This window comes from Chlamydotis macqueenii, chromosome 11, assembly GCF_036417535.1.
Source record: "Chlamydotis macqueenii isolate bChlMac1 chromosome 11, bChlMac1.mat, whole genome shotgun sequence".
NCBI classification, from domain to species: domain Eukaryota; kingdom Metazoa; phylum Chordata; class Aves; order Otidiformes; family Otididae; genus Chlamydotis; species Chlamydotis macqueenii.
This window is the reverse complement of record NC_141566.1, coordinates 1879220-1898730: the sequence shown is the minus strand read 5'-3', so window position 1 is coordinate 1898730 and position 19511 is coordinate 1879220. Positions and strand designations below refer to the sequence as shown.

The following is a 19511-nucleotide window of genomic DNA, read 5'->3' as shown; positions in this document are numbered from 1 at the left end:
GGCCAAACCTGGCTGTCATTTACCCAGCTCCAAACGTGGTCTCCCCGCACCCTCACAGCTAGAAATCACGATTTAAGCCACATGAGGCTGAACCCCAGCTCGTCACCACCAGCAGAAAGAAATGCGGCACAGAGGGGTTTCTCCAGACAGACCTGGTCTCCAAAGACGACTTGGCATCTCCATCAGCGGCTCCTTCCTGCTCCCAGCCCAAGCTGCGCCTCCTTCTGTGAGTGTGTTCGAAGGAGAACAGGCAACACTTCTGCTTTTCTGCACGGTGCCCCGGCTGCAGCACCGCGCAGATCCGTGGAGCAGTCCTGCAGCATCCTGCGGTAAAGCTCTGCCCCCAAAAATACCTCGTTGTGCTTTCAGCTCTGTCTCGTTAAACGTGTTTACGCTCCAGCTGCAAATAAAGGTGAAACTTTCGAGAAATCGAAGCAAGGTGCCTGGAAAGATTACAGAGTAATTACCGCTCGGAGCGTCCCAGCCTGAAACCCACGACCAGGCTCCCGGTATTTCCTGCAGACAGTTGACGTGGCATTGCCCTTTCTGGGCACAAACCCCACCGATCACCATCAGAGGAGCGTTAAGGAGGACAAACATGCCAGCCTGCATCACACCGGGCTTCCACATAACCCACGGCTTCCTCCTCTGCTCTGGGCAGGGGCAAACGTCGCAGAGGAAGGAGGCAAGAACTTCACTAACGAGCAATTATGGAATAATCTGTGCCTCGGAGAAAACTGCCTCCAGCTGTGTCAAACACAGGTTGGCTTATGCCCTGAAACGCATTTATTTACTTCCCTTTTACACAAATATTTCTACCTAATGCCACTCATTATCTTCATAAAAGCCTATTAAAACACTTGGCTTTAATTTATTACGGCCAGCGGTCGCGGGGACCAGTTACAGACCAAAGTGCGGCCAGAAAGGCAATACCTGCCCCTGGGGTTACCACGGGCACTGCTGCAGCATCCCACAGCGAGGAGACACCAGCCGCTGGAGAGCCAGGAGCCTGTTCCTGGTTTTCCTTCCTCTCAGCAGCCCGCTCTTAGGAGCGGGAGTGGAGCCGGTTCAATTCGGTCAAACTGTTCAGTGCCGGCGAGAGCCCTCCCAGCTCCGGCGCCACGCTTGCAGTGGGAAACCCAAAACCATTTCTTTATCGTAGGCGACTGTGGCTGATCTGGCAACGCCTGCCGGTGCTTTACATCCCAGCGAGCACGAGGCAGCCAGGCAGCCCTCCGGCGGGAAGGAAAACCCAGCACGGCGATGGCAGCGCGCAGCAGCCCTGCGCCGCCGCATCCCGTTCCGCGCCAGGAAACAAAACGGCGCGGCAGCACGAAACGTCAGCTGAAGCCACCCAGTCCCAGCTGGGGAGGTGACGAGACCGCGGCGCTCTCCCAGCTCCAGGCCAGGTCCATGAAAAGCCCCACGTTGTCTCAGCTTCCACTTCAACGCATCCCAACGCAGAATCCGTCTTCAAGGCCAACGTCTTTCCCATCCTGGAGCCACCTCTGTCACTGGAGCAGTAATCCACGGGAAATGGCCCAAAATGAACCCGATCCATTCAGCTCGGGAGAAAACCTACACAGACGATCCTCAGATCTTCCTTTCATCATTTACCTACATGTAACTTTTAAATTTAGCTAAAGGACTGTAGAAGAGTCACCCTGGAAAATGCCACTCCTGGCTCGGAGCAGGAGAAGCCCCGGGAGAACCCAGCTCCCTGCGAAAGGCTGGAGGCTCCTCCGCCAAGACTGGAGGAGCAATAACAGGAAGAAATTGTTTTGGCAGGACTTACACCGTATAAAGTAAACTCATGGGCCGCTGTTGTATAAAATCTCACTGGGAAACGCAGCGGCCACGCACAGCATCCCCCGCGGCCACGCACAGCATCCCCCGGGCTGCGGTGGGCTCCGGTGCATCCGCCCCGGCTGCGCTCCGCCTGCCGGCATTGTCCACGGCGCGGTGTGAAAATGCTCAGAGGCTGCCGCCACCTCGAGCCCTGCTCCTTCTCCTGGCTTTGCCCGTTACCTATAAGCGGATGCTCTGGGCACGACGGCAGAGGGTCACCGAGGGACACAGCATGCGTTGCTCGCCTGCTCCCGGGGTCTTTTTCAGCTACGGTGTGGAAATCAGAGAGCAGAGAAATTTAGGATGCGCTCTGCACCCCGGAACGCTGTCGAGCTCCCTGCTGCAGAGCGGAGGGATGGGCAGTGGTGACGGGCTCCGGGGCTGGCGCCTTCGCTCGCCGCAAAGCACCCTTCCAGTGCAAACCCAACTCCTTGTGCTGCTCAGAAACCCGGTGGATGTTCTCCTCCTCCTCCTCGCCGTGCTGCCCGAGCTCAGGCAGGACCCTATTGCCACCCTCCAGCCACCCAGCCGGCAGCATCCTCCACGCCAGCGCGGGCGAAGGAGTCCAGGCACTGCCCAGCACCAACCGCCTGGCCGACGCCAACAGTCCGGAGGCTCCACGGCCGCGCTGCTCCAGCCAGACGTGCGACTTCATACCACTCCAGCGCTGAGCGCAGACGCTCACATCGGTGGCATTGTTTTTACACACAATAGGCTTTTTTTTTACACCCGCCTGTGAAATGGGGCAGTTTTAAACCCATTAACAGCTCTCTCGAACAAGTCCCTGAGTGTACGGGCGCCTCCGGCAGACAACGTCAGCCCAGTTTCGGCGGGACGGCACCAGCTGGCGCGGGGGGAGCCGCAAGAGCAAACGAGCGGCAAGCGCTCCCAGCGCGACGAGGGACACGGGACCGCTACTGCCAGGCTCCCCGTCCCTCCGCCAGGCACGCGCTCTGCGCCGCTCAGAGGAGCCTTTTGGGTCGCGGTCTCACGCCAGCCGCCCCGTTTCTGCAAACCCAGCTGAAGCCGGCGGTTGTCGAAGCGAAGGTACCAGCGCCTCGCTGCAGCAGCTCACCTCCTCACCCCGAAGCGCGGCATCCGGACTGAGAGATGCTCCAGCAGCAAATCCGCTCCCAGCGCAGGGCAGGTTGCCGGCCGTGCCACGCGGCCAGTGCAGGCTCTCCAGGGCTTTACTGGGGCGGCGAAACATCCCTGTTTGGGACACAGTTTGCCAAAGCCCAGGGAACTTCCACGGGACCCCAGCGAGGGGGAAGCCAAGAGCCTGGGCAGGCAACCCGAGGGGCGAGCATCCATCCCCGCAGCGAGGGGGAGCGCGATTCCGATAGCAAAGCTTCCAAACCCTCTTGCTGCTGCCGGCGGGCAAGCGGCGGCCAAGGCATCACACGCACGCAGCCTTGCGCGAGAGGACCTGCGGTTCGCAGGGGTGAGGAACGGTGTTTCGCAACTCGGGCACAGCCTGGGAAAGGCGGCTATCACTGCCAACCGTCTGAGCCACAAAGATGAGCAAGGGAAAAAAAAGAAAAAAAAAAACCCAAAGTGAAAGCAAACACGGGCAGCACAGCGCTCGCCCCGCACTCAGATAAGAAACCGAGGCACGGCCAGGTTACCAGGTGCGTAACCGAGGCACGAGGCTGCGGCAGACGGAAAGAGAGCCTGCCACGCGCCGTGCCTGCCCGCTGAGCCAGGCCGCGGGGCTTTCGGCGTCCCAAAGGCAGGGCCGGATGGGTTTCTGTCTCCCCCGCGCACGCTGCTCTCGCATCGCTCAGCGCGTCAGCCACGCAAGAAGGAGCAGGCTAAGCAGCGAGAAGCTGCAAAGCATGGTGAGGGACCATGCCCTGACTCTGGTTTCACTCCAAGTTTTCCTCAACCCTGAGGATTCCCGTGAAAACCCCAAGCGGCGAGTTTGAGCAGAAACACGGGGATCCGGGCTAAGCGCGAGCCCCGCGCCGTGCCGCTCCGCCAGCGGCCCTGGATGCTCTACAACATCCTAACCCAGCGAGACGTTTCAGGATGTGAGCAAGACCGAGTCCTGCTCCTGCCCCAAACAATAGGCTTTGCAGTAACGGCGCAACCAGAATTTCCTGCACGGCGGCGCGCACCAGCTCCCGGGAGAAAATACCACGGGAAAACCACGAGAAAAGCCGCTTTGCCGCGCACAGCGGGGGAGCTCCACGAGGCTGCTGGGGACGCCGCTTCGGCAACAAGCAAAGCGCCGCAACCAAGTCCCGGACGGGAAGTACCAGCAGCTCGAAACCGAAGCCGTCCAGCCTGGGAATGGCTGTGGATAATTCATTACCACACCGAGCTGTTCGCAACATCTGGCCGCGGCGCGCTCTCACGGGTATTGCGCTACCCCGCAGCCCGCGGGAAAAAACACCACCTCGGAGCGGGGTGTACTTTGGAAGGCTTCAGTCTCAGCTTGCCCGGGGTGAACGTGAGCACCGTCGCCACTGCTGCAGTGCAGGAAGCTCGGGAGCGGGGCCATCCCCAGGGCATCTCTCACAGCGAGGCAACCGGTCTGCAGATGAGACGGGTCCCAGCAAGAAAAGAGCAACCGTCGGCACCGCATCAGATACCGAGAGGTAGCAACTACGTTCAAAATGCTCCGGTGTTGACCTGTCGCAGCTCCTGCCATGAATAAGGAATCAGAACGGATCGCAAACCCAAACGCAAAGCAAAGCAAATGAAGAATTCCTACAGCAAACTGGGAACTGGGTTTTCCCCAGCTCTGCTGGGCTCGAGGATTGGGGGAGAGATGGGGAGAACCATTAGCGAAACAGGAAAGGACTGAACCAGCGTGCTCAACGCAGACACCACCAGCGCCCTGCTCCAAGCTCAAGAGCTTTCCGCCTTCCCACCCGCCAGCACGATGCAAGAGCTGCAAACGGCACTCGCCTGGGCTCCGCTGCCGTCCCCTCCCCGGCCCCGGGACCCCGGGCCCTTCCGGCCCACCCTCGCACACTCAACACCTTTCTAACGTCTCACCTTACCATCCCTCTAGCTCTACTCGTGATGCTTGTCATCAAACGCTGGTCTCGTTCATTCTTCTACAACCTTTTCCAAAGAGAGCCAGAAACCATTTCCATGAGGGGTTTTTTTTGTCCCTGAAGTCACCCACCTACCCAAAAGCATTGCATCGGGTCTGCGTGGCAAGGTTCTGGTAGTGAGGGGCTACAGGGATGGCTTCCATGAGAAGGTGCCAGAAGGTTCCCCCACGTCCCACACAGCCAACGCCAGCCAGCTCCAAGACGCCGTGGATGCCCGGAGGAGGCTGTGACCCCGTGGAGAGAGAAGCCTGTGCCGGGGCAGGGCTGCATCCCGTGGGAAGGGTCCACATCGGAGCAGGTCACGGAGGACCCCGCGCTGGAGCAGGGGAAGAGAACGAGGAGGATGGAGCGGCAGAGATGACGTGTGATGAACTGACCACAGCCCCCATTCCCCATCCCCCTGCGCCGCTCCGGGAAGGAGACGGAGAAATCGGGAGCGAAGTTGAGCCCAGGAAGAAGAGAGGGGTGGGGAGAAGGTGTTTTAAGATTTTGGGTTTATTTCTCATCACCCTACTCTGATTTGATTGGCAATAAACTAATTTCTCCAAGTGGAGCCCGTTTTGCCCATGACGGTACCCGCTGAGCGATCTCCCTGCCCTCACCTCGACCCACCAGCCTCGCGTTTCACTGCCTCTCCCCTGTCCAGCTGAGGAGGGGGAGCAACCGAGCGGCCGGGTGGGCGCCAGGCACCCGGCCAGGGCCGACCCACCACAAACACCCGCAGCAAAATACGGAAAACCCCAGGGTCTTCTTTTACACCCTCCCCCCTCAGCCCAGGAAGGCCCTCGCCGTGGACGCGCAGGAAGCTCAGAAATTATTAAAACTCTTCCTCGGGAGGCCGCGGTTTCCAGGCGCGCGTCGCTGCCCGCTCACTGATCCAGCCGAGCTCACCCAGCCCCTCTCCCGCGCTCCCGAAATCCTTCATGGTGTTTGCAAAATGCCCCCTTCTGGTAAACTGTAACTCAGGTTTTCGGGAATATTGCGCAGATTAAGAAAGTTCCGATAAATCTGTCATTTAATGGAAAATTAATCCCGCATCCCGGTGTCAGCACCCAGCACAGAAATAACCTCTTTTCCACCGGCAGCTCTTGCGTGTCGGACATAAGAAGGCCGAACACAGCAAACCGTAAATAAAACAAAAAAAAAAAAAAAAAAGCCCCACAAAACCCCAGGTTGGTGACGCTCGTGCCCCACGAGGCGGCTGGCGCGAGGCCACGGGGCACGACAGGCGCTCAGCGCCCCGGCGCGCGGCCCCGGCAGGAGCCCAGGCAGGGTGGGAGCAGCGCCGGCCCGGCAGCAGCCTTCCCTCTGCGTTCTTGCCTGCTCCTTCTGCTTCCCCTTCCTTTTTCACCCGTTTTATTACGGCAGGTTGTGGTTTGGTTGGGGTTTGGGTTTTTGTTTGTTTGTTTTTTCAAGCGAGGCAGAGTAATTTTGTTAAATCAGCCAATATTACTGCAAAAATTGGGGAAGCCTTTGAGGTCACAAGACACAAACAAAGAGCCGGGTAAACACAGGCAGAAATAATTGCTCCGAGTGCAACCGGCTTGCAGTAATTAGCCGGGTGGTTTTCGGCTCCCGGCCCCAGATCCTCGGGATTCCGGAGAGCGTTTCTGAGCCGTCTGAGGGAGAGAAGTCCAAAAGCAAACCTATTCTCACGCCTCACCTGGAAGTGAGAGTTAAAAACTCAAAAGAGTTAAAAACCACCCAAGAGGATGGCCGAGAGCAAGGAGCGCTGGGGAAAACCAGCGGTAACGGCGGCGGGAGAGCGCAGGAGACGCCGGCGCTCGAGGAACCACGACAAGCGTTTGCGAGCCCAGCGCCTCCATGCAGGGTCCCCAGCACCGCACCCACCCGGCCCGGGACAGGTTAACTCAAACAGACGCCAGTTTGGCACTTTTAATTTCCCCAAAGCCAACCGGTGAAGATACCGTGGCGGGAGCGAGCAGCATTCCACAAATACTTGATTCCAGCAGCGACGGTACGTTGCGATCCAGCCCGCTGCCTCCCGGACGGAGGTTTTCGTAACCTGGAACCCACGCAGCCGCTCAGCCCCGCGCCGCACCACTTCTGTGCCGCAGCCGGGCCCAGTTTAAAAACGGAGCTGGCGCTCGCTCGGCCGCAGCGTCACCTGCCTCGTCGTACAATAAGGGGCGAGGGAGGAGGAGGGAGGTTATATCAGCTCTTAATCCCTCGATTTTGAAATAATCCAATAAATGCAAAGGCGTAAAACAAAGCGACAAGATCCAAACACGGCATCGAAGAGGAGCCCCGCAGCCAGGCTCTGTAAACACATGAGTAAGAGTTTCTCACCGAGGTTGCCCCATCAGCCAAAACCGGTGAGGACAGCACCCTCCCACCCAAAAACCCTTCACCGCAGCCAAGGGAAACACTCGCCCGGACTCAAACACGCTTTGAATCGGGCCGGGCGAGCCGTGACCCACTTCTTCGGCAGTTCACGCGAGCGAACGCCGGGCACGAACTACGGAATTCCGACGGGCAAAGTGGAAAATTGAACCAGGCAGCGACGGGAATCGGGCCCGCAGGAGCAACTGCCCAGCTCAGCTTCAAGCCGGCGCTTCCTCAGCAGCTCAACGAGAAAGCCAACGGAAAGAGGATGGCCATTCCGCGTTACATGGGTCATTTTCCCCTCAAAACTACTCTAAACTTTACGGGTTTCTGCTCATCCTGGGGAGGGGGAGGGAGGCCTGGCCCGCAGGCACCTGCCCAGGGGGGTGGCGCGGGTTTGGCAGGGCTGAAATCGCCCTGCGCCCCATCCCGATCCCGATCGCGGTCCCGCTCTTACCGCACCGCATGGCCCCGGCGCCGCACGCCACCGGGGTCCCGGGAAATAACCGCAACTCTCCCGCTGGCGTCTTGCAGTTGAAATGTTAAAAAGAAATATAAAAATAACTAAAAAAAATTAGCGAAGCTACCTACGGTGCGAGCTCCTCCGAGAGAAAAATTGAAAAAAAAAAAAAAAAAAAAGCTGGAGGAGGGGGTGCCCGTGCCATGCAGGGTCCCGTCCGCCGGGCCGCCCCCCGCCGCCGGGCCCGGCTCTGCCCCGGGAGCGCTCCCCGGCCCCCGGCCCCCCCGGCCCCGGCCGAGCCCTCAGCGAGCGGCGGGCAGGGCCGGGCCGGGCCGGGCGAGGCCGAGGGCCGGGCCGGGGGCCGGCGGGCGCCCGCGGGCAGCGGGGCGCGGGGGGCGCCCGCCCAGGCCCGGCCCGGGCCGCGCTGCCGCCGCCGCTCCGCCGCCGCGCATCCCCCGCAGCCCCGTCCCGTCGGGGCCCGCCCGGCGCCGGCCGCTGCTCGAAAACAACAACAACAAAAAAAAAACCCAGAAAAAAAAAAATTAAAAAGTTTTTCTCTTTTCTTTTTTTTTTTTTTTTTAAAGAAAATCCCGGGGCTGGGTGCGAGCGGGAGCCCGGAGGGAAACTGCCTGCAGCCGGTGCGGCGAGCAGCCCGCCCCGCGGTGCCCCCCCGCCCCGCCCGTCCCTCCGCCCCGGCTGCTGCGCGGCACCGCCCGGCTGCGCTCCGCGGGCGCGGGGGAAGCGCGGGGGCGGCTCCGCGTCCGGGCGGCGATGCCCGGGGAGGGATTTTTTTTTTTTTTTTTTTTTTTTTTTGGGGGGGGAAGATGCTTTTTGGGGAGGTGGTGGCCCCGCTCACCGCAGCCCCACCTTGGTAAGAACCATGGCCCCTCTGCACGCCCGACCTGTCCCGCAGCAGCCCCCCACACCCACCAACCCCCACCTTCGGGGAAACTGAGGCACCAAAACCCGGTGTTGAGGCCTGGGCACCAGCCTGGTGCCCTATGGAACGGGCCCGCCCACCCCCGGCCCCCTCGGCAGGGGTCGAGGGCCCCCAGCCCTGCGCAGGCCACTGCCCTTGCGGACACTTTGAGTCCGTCCAAGGTCAACCCCTCCCAAACGCCAGGTTTCATCACGGCTTCCCCACCACTGCTGAACAGCCCACACGGTGAGATTTTTTAAAAAACTACCTCAATCCAGGCTCCTGATTCCCAAACAAGGTTGCCATCATGGTCTGGGCTCACCGTTAACTTCTTTCATCTCCCTTTCTGGGAGGAGGACCACTTCTTCCCCACCTTCCTCCTCCTCCCACGCAGGATGAAGACCTTGGACATGGCGGCCAGCCCACCTGGGCAAAACCAGATCGCTTGGGCTGGGCCAGGTGCTCCAAAATACTCATCAGAGAACCCGCAGACACCTGGGGAAACAGCACTGAGCCGTCCCAGCCCCCACACCACACCGGTGGAAGCTGGGCTCCCTGATTCCACCCTAAAAAACCACCCCTGGGGAAAATTAACTTCCGAGCAGCACTGCCCCGAAAGCTTAAAACGAGGCAGCAGGGCTCTCCCCTGCCCCGTCTCCGCTCTCCGGAGAGCCCCTGCCCACCCAGCCACGCTTTCCATCAGCGCCCGGGCTGGAGGCGTTCCTGCCCGGAGAAAAGGGAGATCAGGCAAATAAAAGAATTGCTTTTGTTTTAAGAAACAGCCTTTATAACGTCAAAAATATTGGAGAGAAATGAAATCATTATTTAGGCAAGGCTTAATGGGTTTAATTGCTGCTTTTCCATGGCGTGTAATTGGTGTTCGAAGCTCGGGTACCGCTGTTTCCCATGGAGAGGCGGGTGTGTGCTGCAGAAAGAGGGTGTTGCTAACAGGATAACCACAATTAGGTGTAACTGGGATCATCACACCAGTCACTCCGTGGAGCAGCACAAGCTCAGCCTTTTCCACCTGGTTTTCCAATTGTTTCGGCGGCGTGTCGAACTGCAAATGTTTTCTGTGGCTTTGGGCACGGGCAGCAAAAAGCCCCTTCGCTCTTGACGCCATGGACCCATTCCTGGGGAGTTTTAACCTGAGGGCAAAAAATCCACCCCAGTTGCTCCAGTGCTCCTCCAAACACCCACATCCATCCCTGCCCGGCTTGCGCCGCAGCTGGGATGCCTCCGTGCCACAGAACTCGTGCGATCTGGTGTTTTATTGTATTTTTTACTGCAGAGATTTATCAGCGTACCTGAGAGCAGGATGGTCTGGCAGGAAAAAAGATCAGCAGGCAAATCTGTGCCTGCGGTTGTAGTCTCAGGTGAAGGATAACGCCTTTTCCATGGGAAAAAGTGAGATTTTGAGTGTTCGTTAAGCTGCAGGGGAGGACAGGAGCTGGGCTCTCCCCGGCCCGGGGGGATGCTGCGGTGGGTACGGCAGACGGCATCTCGCACCCTTCTGTCCTACAAAGTCGCACCGGTACCGAGCCAGGGAGCAACGCCCTTGGGCCCCCTTCCCCCAAAACGCAGCTTTTACGTTGTACCAGCCCTTACATCTTAACAAGCAGCCCACCGGACGGGGCTTTTCCTTCCCGCTGCTCAGTCAGCCCCTGCCAACAGCCCAAGGTGCGCTGCACGAGGTTCCTTTCCCCTCCCTCCCAACAATGTTATTTCCATTTTCTCCAGCTAAAGCTGACTGTCAGCGGCTACTGAAACAGCATGGTTCTGTCCTGTCCTCAGGACGGTCCGTAGCTCTGGCCCTTCCTGACCTTCTGAAGCTGGGTTTTGGCGTTTGGATGTCGGTTTGGATGGCGTTTGCAGAGCCCTGAGCAGCGATGGTCCCAGGAGCCTGGTTGCACGCCCACGAGAGAGGAAACCTACAGCCGTACAGACACGGCAGCTGTTTCGCCGCCCGCCCCTCCAGAGATCTCCTCGGCTTCGGCATCCCAGCGCCGCCCTGCCTTGCCTGGGGGCGAGGTGGCCAAGCCACGCCATCTCTCCAGCCTCCCAGGACCATCACCCTAGCAGCTCAAGGCTCCCCTTTATGAAAAGCCTCCAAAAAAAACCCTCAAACCCCTCTTACCCAGCACAGGAGTGCCGCCTCTGCTCATCCCCAGGTCAGAGCTGCCATCCCTCACCTCCCCAAAATCCTTTCCCCTAATCAGGCACAGGAGCAGCTTGGGCACAGGAGTGGGACCATGGGACTGGTTCAGACGCCTGAGGAAGGTTTGCAGGATCAGTCCCTGCAAGCACACACTTCCCTGACACGATGCTACTTTTTAAAACAAATTTATTTTTTGCTGAGCTCCGGGCAGCCCTTGGCTGTGCTCCCCGCCGGCTCCTGCTCCCAGGCTTCGCTCGGAGGCAGGAGGAGCAGAACCGTAACCGGGTTCATTTGCGTAGCAACCTAATGCCCGCAGAAAACACTGAGGATCCTAAAAACCAGCAGAAAGACCTTAAATCCTGCTTACACCGGGGAAATTCCCAGGTATTTACTTCCAGTGCTCTGCAATAAGTGAAATGACGGGAATTGCGGCAGGCTGGCGGTGAGGATGGGCAATTCTCATCTCAGACGGGAGCTGACGGAGCCCAGGCGAGAAATAAGTGACAGGAGCGAAGGGACTTTGAATATCACCTTAGGCCCGCCGAGTGACTAACAGGAGTGTGTTCCTGGACCAACACCGGCGCCCTCACAGCATCGCCCGCACCGCAAGGGCCCGGGGGGTGGCAAACCGCAGCGGGAAACAAATGGAGGATGGGAGACCTGGAGGAAAGGACGAGATCCCGACGGCGAGAGCTGAGCGCAGGGCACGTTGCTGGGAGCGGCTCCGCTACTGCGGGAGCTCAGGCAGTTTCCGCAGATCTGCTGCAAGCCCCGGCCGATTCTCCGTAACTCGGCAGAAAGTCTCCTTGCACCCTCCTTTGTGCCCCGCCGGAGCGCGGCGTAGGCTTGGGCTCCATCTTTCCCGGCTCTGCCCTGCAGCAGGCTGGGCTCCACCCAGGAACGCCTTCGGGACGATCTTGTCCTAACAAGAAACCAACTGGCAGAGGAGCAAACAACAACCGCCACCACGGGTTAGCACGTACCCCAGCCCCGCGCACCGGCCCTGCTGAGCCCGAGCTGCTTTTCCAGGCTCCAGCTACCACAGAGCTCTGGCACGGGACCGGCGAGGAGCAACGCTGCCCCAAAATCCACAAATAAAGGTGCTCTTTCCACCCTTCACCCCAAAGGAACAGCTCCTAAACCCCTCTCCCCCTCTCCAAGCCGTGCCTTAGCCTTTGCTCTCTCGCCGTCCCCAGAATCCCTGTTCTTCAACACTTCTCCCCAAACTGGGCTCTCCCAGAGCCGCCGGCAGCCACGGCCTGGGCTGGGCGAGCGGGGCAGGGAGCCACAGGCGGGCCCCCAGCCCCGAGTGGGGAAACAAGGAAACATTTCCACCTATTAACTGCACTTCCTTCGTTTCCTCCAGCCCGGGGGTTATTAATAGCACCCTGCAAACGAGCACCGGGGCCGGCCCGCGAGCGTCCCAGCGCCCGCCCCAACGGCCCCCGCTCCCGGCACCCCTCCGTGCCCAGGAGGGGACGATGCCGGTGGGATCCGCTCCCTAAAGACGCCAAAAAAACTGTCCCCCTTGCAGCCGTGCTGCAAATACCTCGTGGGAAAGTAGCACTGAGGGACGATCTGGGAAACACCCAGGTTTTCACTGCTTCCCCAGCCTGGGAGTCTGGAATCTGTGTTTTTAACGTCAAACCTCCTGCAGTCTCCTTATTTTCTGTTTGTGGAAGAGGAGACCGTGGTCTCCTGCGTTTGCAAAGCGAACGCGGCTGGGACCCGGTGCGGCAGCAGAGGGATGCAGGCGGCCGCCCCAGCCGGGCCCAGGATGCACCAGCGAGAGGCGGGGGGCACCCTTGGGACCCCTCAGCAACACGGCCGGCACCAAAAGCCCCCTTTCTCCACCAGCTCTTGGCCAAACCGCCTTGCTGTCCCCGTGCGATGGCCTGCGAGGAGATTTTTCCCTTTGATAGCATCCTCCTCCCGCTGCCAGCCCACAGCCACGCACCTCTGGCAAAGGGGGAAAGGGCGTTTGTGGGCCCAGCGCCCTCAGCCGTGCTGGGGATTGCGGCCAAACCGGGAGGGGGAGCCCGAGCGGGCGGGGGGAAGGCGGGCGGGAGCCCCCGGGTCTCTCCCCAGGGAGAGGAGCGATGCTCTCACCCCGGCCCGGCTCCCAGCCGTTAACCCAGTTCAGCGGCTCCGCTTGAACCAGTCCAAACGTGCACGCTGGCGATGGGCACGATCTCCCAGCGCGGGAGCCAGGAGCAGATCGCTGCAGCGTGACTCACGCTCGCCCGGCCCCACGGCGGCTCGGGGACCCGGGCAAAGCCACCCGGGATGGCTCCTGCTCAGCAGCAGTGACGCTGGTGGGCTCGGTCACGGTCAAACCTCAGCAGAGCTGTGGAAGAGGTGGAGAACGGAGGGGTGCTGGCTGGGACCCTCCTCGCCTCCGGATCCTCTGGAAATAACCCCCAGGGACCCGTCTCCTCGGTGGGCTCTGCAGTATTGCTGCTTCAGCAGGGACAAGAACAAGTGGAGGAGAACGGAGGGCCCAGCACCCAGGCCAAATCCTGCAGCTGATTTTCAGCCTGGAAGAAGTAATTTTATTTATCCAGCCTGCCCCGAATCCCCTGGGCCACGGAGTTTTGCCTGCTGATGGTAAAACCCACGTGGGAGGGAACGCAAAAGCCTTCAGAGCAACGGGGAGGTTGCCACCTGCCTCGCGAAGTCCCACCAGATGCCGGCACCCTCCGGCAAGCCCAGACCTCGTGTTTTGTGGGAGGTTACCGACCTGCAGCTTCCAGCCCCGGCTCTCCCTGGAGCGCGCTTTCGAACGTGGGAGGATCCCAAACCCAACCATCGCCCTCCTGATCGGGAAGAGATTTCAGGAGAGGGGCTGGAGGAAGTCACGGTGCGGAGAGCCAACCGTGTGACAAGAGAAGGGCCTGCGGCGCTGCGGGGCCGTCCCGGACCTGAGACGTCCTCGGCTGCAGGCAAGCACCTGTGCAGGGAGAGCAGCCAGCGAAGGATCCTGCAGGAAAAGCGCTCCGGGGCTGTTAGTCCTTGTCCTGGAAAAGCAGGACTTGAATTCACGGTCAGCAAAACGGCGTTCCAGCTCCCCGGTCAGCCGGAGGCCTCGCAGCCCCAGACCCGCCGGCTGTCGGCTCTGAACGCTGCGTGGGTACCCAGGCAAGTCCCTCACAACGAGATCTGTCTCGCTTCAAACGAGCGTTAATTCTGGGGCCAGAAGCCGGTGATTTATTAGTCAGGCGGTGTTAATTTACCTGTCTCACTGCAGAAGCACTCAGCCAGCTCCGTTTCCTACAGGCTCCCGCCCAGCTGCCAAATCCATCGCCTCGGATAAAATCGTTATTATTTGCCTTTTTAAAAAAATTAATCAATCCTTCCCTGCACCCGATGGCGCCAGCAATGGGCTTGCGCTCCGTTCTGTGGGAGGTTGAGTGATGCCCAGCGCAGCTGCCGCGGATCAGCATCCCTGCGCGTCCGCACGGCGACAAAGTCGGGAAACCGCTCTGCCAGCAGCTGCGGCAAAACTGGGAGCAGCTTTGGTGGTTTCAGCTGGAAAAAAATCCCTGCTGATGGGGAATTTTTCTGTGGGGGGAAAAAAGCAATGGCTTTGCACAGGCCCCTCTGGGCTGGCTACCGAGCGTGCGACGCCGTGGCCGTGGCACCGATGGCGAGGTGGCTTTATTCCAGGTTCAGAGCCAGTCCCAAAAACGCCTGTTCATGGCCAGTTTTGTCCCCGTTACCTGGTGCCTTGGTGACCGCAGCTCTCCTGCTCCCAGGAGCCGAGCGTCTCTCCTAGATCCGGATGCCAGCACCTCGCCTGGGCGCTGCGAAGCTGCAGGGCTGGTTCTGTTCTGTTCAGTGTTACGGGAGGATTCAAGAGGAGGAAAAAGGGCCCTAAATCAGGGCTGAGAGTTGGTGTGTCGCAGGAGAACACCAAGCGCACAGCGCCCGAGCCCGCGCTGCCCGCTAACGCTTCGTTACTCCGCGCTCGGCACCAAAGGGGTGTCACCTGCCGACCAGCAGCAGGGCCAGTGACGGGAGGCACCTACGTCCAAGCTGGTTTGGGTCAGCACTGGGGCGTTTTTCTAGAACGGAGCACAGCAAAACCTCACAACCCCGTCCCCAAAGGGGACTACGAGGTGCAACAGCTGGGAGCCTGGGGAAGCCGCTCGGTGCCACCCTCCCCGAGGTGCCCAGGCACTTTTTTCCCCCTTAGTTCCCCACGAAGATGCACTTATTACTGCAAACAAATGATTTATCCAAAAAGGAACAGGAGCCCATAGGAGATCACAGCACGTCCTTGGCATGATGGTAACACGTACACGGAATTCAGCTTCCCCACATTGCAAAAAAAAAAAAAAAAAAAAAAAAAAGAAAAAAAATTAAAAAAAAAAAGCGCACGGAAAAACGTCGCAGAGCGCGGCGGGGAGGCAGGAGATCAAAGAGCTCAGATCAAACGGAGCAAACCTCCCGATCAAAGCCAACACGGCTTTGCGCATCGCCGTTCAGCGGCAGCGACCAGGGCGGAGGAGGAAGGTCCTCAGACATGCTGAAAACGCGCGCGGGCACCGACATGCGGGTTCCTGCCTCCTCTCCACGGGCCTCGTGCGAGAAAGTGCCGTTCCTTCCCCCCGCCCAGCCCTCTGCACCGACACGCGGGCGGGATTCGCCCCAGGGAGGCTGGGAAGGCATCTGCCAAGGCTGGCAGGAGGAGGTGGTGGTACAAAGCCCCGTTGTGCGGGGTGGGGTATTCCCGAGGAAAAAAAAAGAAATCAAGGTGGAGCCAAGCACGTGAGAATTGACCGGAGGAGAAATCACGGAGGCAGGTGGGCAAAGGGAAGCAGCGGATCCCTACGTCTCGCATCGCTGGAAGGGGATTAACCAAGGCACCGGCAGAAGACGGAGCACAAAGCTGGAGCTCCAAGCCGGAGCCCGCCCGGGCAGCACGCGTCCCCTCCGATCAAGGAGGAGCTGAGCTCCCCCCAGCGCCCCAGCAGCAGGAGAAACCTTCTCTGCAGATCGGGGTGAAGCAGCACGGCCTCGCTGCCCCATCTCCACCCACCCTTTGGAGATGCTAAGTAATGCCCTGGAAACCTTCCCGTGCGTTTCCGAAGCGCGGGGAAGAGAAGGGAGTCTTCCTCAGCCAGCTCTTGGCAGCAGAACAAACGCAGCCAGCCTCGCGTGGCTTTATAGAGGATGGGTTTATTTCTGTGTTGGCGGGTCTCTGGCACCCTGCCCTCTGGACATCCCTTCTCCAAACACGGCAGCTCTTGCCTGGCCCTGGAGCACCCTTTAGGGGTCCTTTTAGGGACATTTGAGGTCAGCAGCGATGACCCCAACCCCACCGGCCGAGGGCCAGGAGCGATAGCCCAGCTGGCAGGGCAGGGGCCGGCCCCACGGTACCTGCGCAAGGTGAGCAGGACAGGGCTGGTGGCCAAGGGCAACCAAGACACGGTCATGGTGACGAGGCAGCTCCACGGTCAGGCTGGGAAGTCAAGCCGTGCGTCAGGATGGATGGGGTCCGTGGCCAGGCTGGGCTGGGCTGGAGCCCTGCACCCCTGCAAGACCAGGGAGGGCTGGAGAGCCAGGGTGGAGCTTAAATTGGCTCCTGAGCCCGTGGGTGTGGGTGTGGGTCTCGGGTGAAGCCGCTGAGGGCCGTTAAGGGCCAATAGTGCCCTCCGGGCCCTGGCAGCCTGGCTCCAAAGCTGTCCTGTGGGAAAGCAGGAAAAGAGTTGCCACAGCAACTTGGTCCCCTCCATCTCCAGCCAGGAGGGGACAGGCTGCCACTGCAGAGGATGGGACATCCCTGTCCCCAAACGCTCCCCCCTGCGCCCTGCATCCCGGCTGGGCCCGTCCCGCTGCAGCTCTCCCTGCTTCGGAAAACAGCCTGTTTCTTTTTTGGCCGCACGGAAACAGGAGGAAATACAGGAAAAGCCGGTGCCTGGGAGACGGCAACCTCTGTCCTCCCGCTCCGCGCGCCAGCAGCGTCCCAGCAGCACGGCATCTCCCGCTCTCCGGGCTATTCCAGGCGCAGCCGGGCAAACCAGCGCTCCCGGGTGAAAGGTGTAAGCGATGTCCCCCTCCAGCTGTGAGCTGGCGGGGCTCGCGGGGGAGTGGGGGTTCAGCGAGGCCGCAGCCGGGCTCGGGCTCGGGCTCATCGGTCCCTCAGCCGAAAACCCCTCCTGGGAAGGAGAAGGATGTGGGAGGGAGGAAATCCGGCTGCTTGGCCCTGGCAGCTCCCAGCGAGCGAAACGAGGCGATAATTGGATTTATAATGTAAAACCGTGCCGTAGGCTCCACCTCATGGTCTCCAGGAAGCCGTTATTCGTGCCTACCCCCCGAAAGCGCGTCCTCGCACCCCGCGCCTGCCAGCGGGTGATGCGCCAGCTCCACTCAGCAATAATATCGTGTACATCTTGCTGCCTTTCAAAAACAGGGCCTGTTTTCAGGCTCGCTGACCAAAAGCTGCCGCCTGCCCAGTCCCTGGGGCAGAGCCCAGTGGTCTCACTGGTGGCGCTGGGCTGAGCGGGGTCCGCGATGCGTCTGGTGCGGCGGTGGCTTTTTTTTTTTAGTGGCTTTGACGGGGGACAGTGACAATGCCGATGTGCGTGGCTTTGAGGTGTCAGCGGCTTTTTGCCATCAGCGCGCGGCACTGGTGCATTCATCCCGCGTGCGCGTCCCCGTGAGAGCGGCGCTCACGATCTCAACCAGACGTCTCCATCCCCAAAACCTCGCCCTGCTTTCTCGTCCGGTCACTCGGTGCAAAAATAGAGGGGGAATAAACAGGGGAAATGGCGAAAGCCACCAGCAAGCCCGGGCGGGCGGGCGTCCAGCTGGCGGTGGGTGTCCGTCCGGCGCGACGGAGCCTGGGTGGGATATTTTACGGGGCACCGCGCGCCTCGCCGCGGGGCTGTGGCTCGGACCTGCCGCTGCTCGAGGCTCGGGGGAGGCCGGGAAGCTCCGGCCATGTTGCGTCCCCTCGCTGCGCCCCCGCAAAGCTCCCCCAGCCCCCCGGGCTGCCTGTGGGGAGGACTTTGGGGGGACCCGGCTCAGCACGGCTCCAGCCCGGTACCTGCAATAACGGAGCTCTCCCTTAGAGGTCAGCCCAGCATCAGGGCTGGGCCAGAATCCCGCGCGGATGGATGCGCTTCCCGCAAAGAGCGGGAATTCGGGTCACAAGGCCGCTCAGGGGATGGTCCCCACCCCGCACCCCCCCGCCTTGGCTGTTCCCGAAGGGTATTCCCAAAAGCTGAGCTCTCCCGCCCGCTCTCTGGCTCCTTGCCAGGCGCTGGCTGCTCCGAACGCCGTGTCTGCCCCCACTCAGGGAGCCCCCTGCCCGGCTCAAAGGGCACAAAACATTTGAAATGGTTTTGGTCACGCCAAGTGGGTGCTGCCTGGGCTGCGGATCCCTCCCCTGCCTGGCCCCACCGGCTCTGTACGCCTTCGGAAAGGGATTCACCTCGACCGGTGCTCGTCCCTGCTTTCACACCCCCGAGAGCAGAGAATTCTCTTTAAAACAAGGATTTAGAGAGAGAAAGATGAAATTAAACGTAAAGCGAAGTTTTCCGGACCGGGTTGCGCAGCTGAAGCAGAGTCAGAAGAGCGTCACGGCCACAAATCCCAACAACTGCTTTGATGAACGGGCTGGCTGCTAAGCCCACATTCTCTTTGTCTTTTTTTTTTATTAATATCCTCGGCTGAGACTGCTCCAGAGCCACGTTCTGGCCCAGAAAGACCCATTTCTCTCCAGCCTCTGGGAAACAAGAGTGGCGGGAAGCCTGCAGGTATTACAGACGCTCGCGCCTTCCTTCGTGGAGCGATGTTCCTGTGTTGGGGCTTTTTAAATTACTTCGGAGAAAAAAGGAAAAAAAAAAAAAAAAAAAAAAGAAATGCTCCGAAGTTGGAGGTCTGAAGCGTCCCTGGTGGGATGGGCCAAGCCAAGCGCCCATCGCGCCGTCCTCATGGCTGCCGCGGCCAAACGCTTCTTCCTCCCGCCGCCTGTGCAGCAGGGACGCTGTGGGAGAAGGAGGAAGCAAGAGAGGGACAAGGTGGAATTAAACTGCAGCGTCCTGCTGCCAATCCGCACACCGCTGTCTTCCAGCGTCCCCTCCGGTACCGGCCGCCGTATCCATCGCCCTGCCAGGAAGCTGCTCCTCGCCGCAGGTGAAGCCGAGGGGAACCCACCCCAGGCACCGCCGGCAGCCTGGAATTAAACGCCTGCAGTCGTGAGCGTTCCCAGCGCTGCCCGGATAACCCCAGGACCTGCCCGGGAGCGCCAGCCGGCGCAGCGGGCGCTGCCGTCGCCCTCGGGAGAAAACGCCGCTGCAGCTTTAGCGGTCTCAGACCTCAGAAACGGGATGTGGAACGGCAACCCCAGCGCTTTGGGGAACGTGTTTTAAGTCAAGAAGCACGAAGGATGCAGGAAGGATGCTCGGAATACCGGCCCGGCAGGCTGCAAAGAGGTGGGAGAGGATCACGGCTCCGGAGGGAGAATTTGAAGACCTGGATGAGATTTGAGCTCCTGCCCCGGGAACCATCAAGTGCCACCAGGCACACGACCCTCGCACCTGCCCGTCCTTTCCACAGCTTTTTTTTTTTCCTTTCTGGACGACATTTCCATCCTGGGCAGGGGAGAGCCCTCAGCGGCGCTGACCCAGCTCCACACTTCACTTTTCCCAGCTGATGACCTCCCAGACCTGTGCCCGTGTTTAAAATGAAGGGAGATAATTGGAG

At 60.3% G+C, this 19511-nt stretch overlaps 1 protein-coding gene across 2 annotated transcripts in view; it reads right to left on the bottom strand.

The window, feature by feature from the left end:
* Positions 1 to 7941, bottom strand: part of ARHGEF9 (Cdc42 guanine nucleotide exchange factor 9) — a 185278-nt gene extending 177337 nt beyond the window's left edge. Inside the window, exon 1 of one of the 2 annotated variants that reach the window (XM_086756110.1) lies at positions 7720 to 7941. The gene's annotated coding sequence lies outside the window, so the exon portion shown is untranslated. The remainder of the gene's footprint in view (positions 1 to 7719) is intronic. The other variant, XM_086756112.1, reaches the window with a different exon arrangement.
* Between the last annotated feature and the right edge of the window lie 11570 nt (positions 7942 to 19511).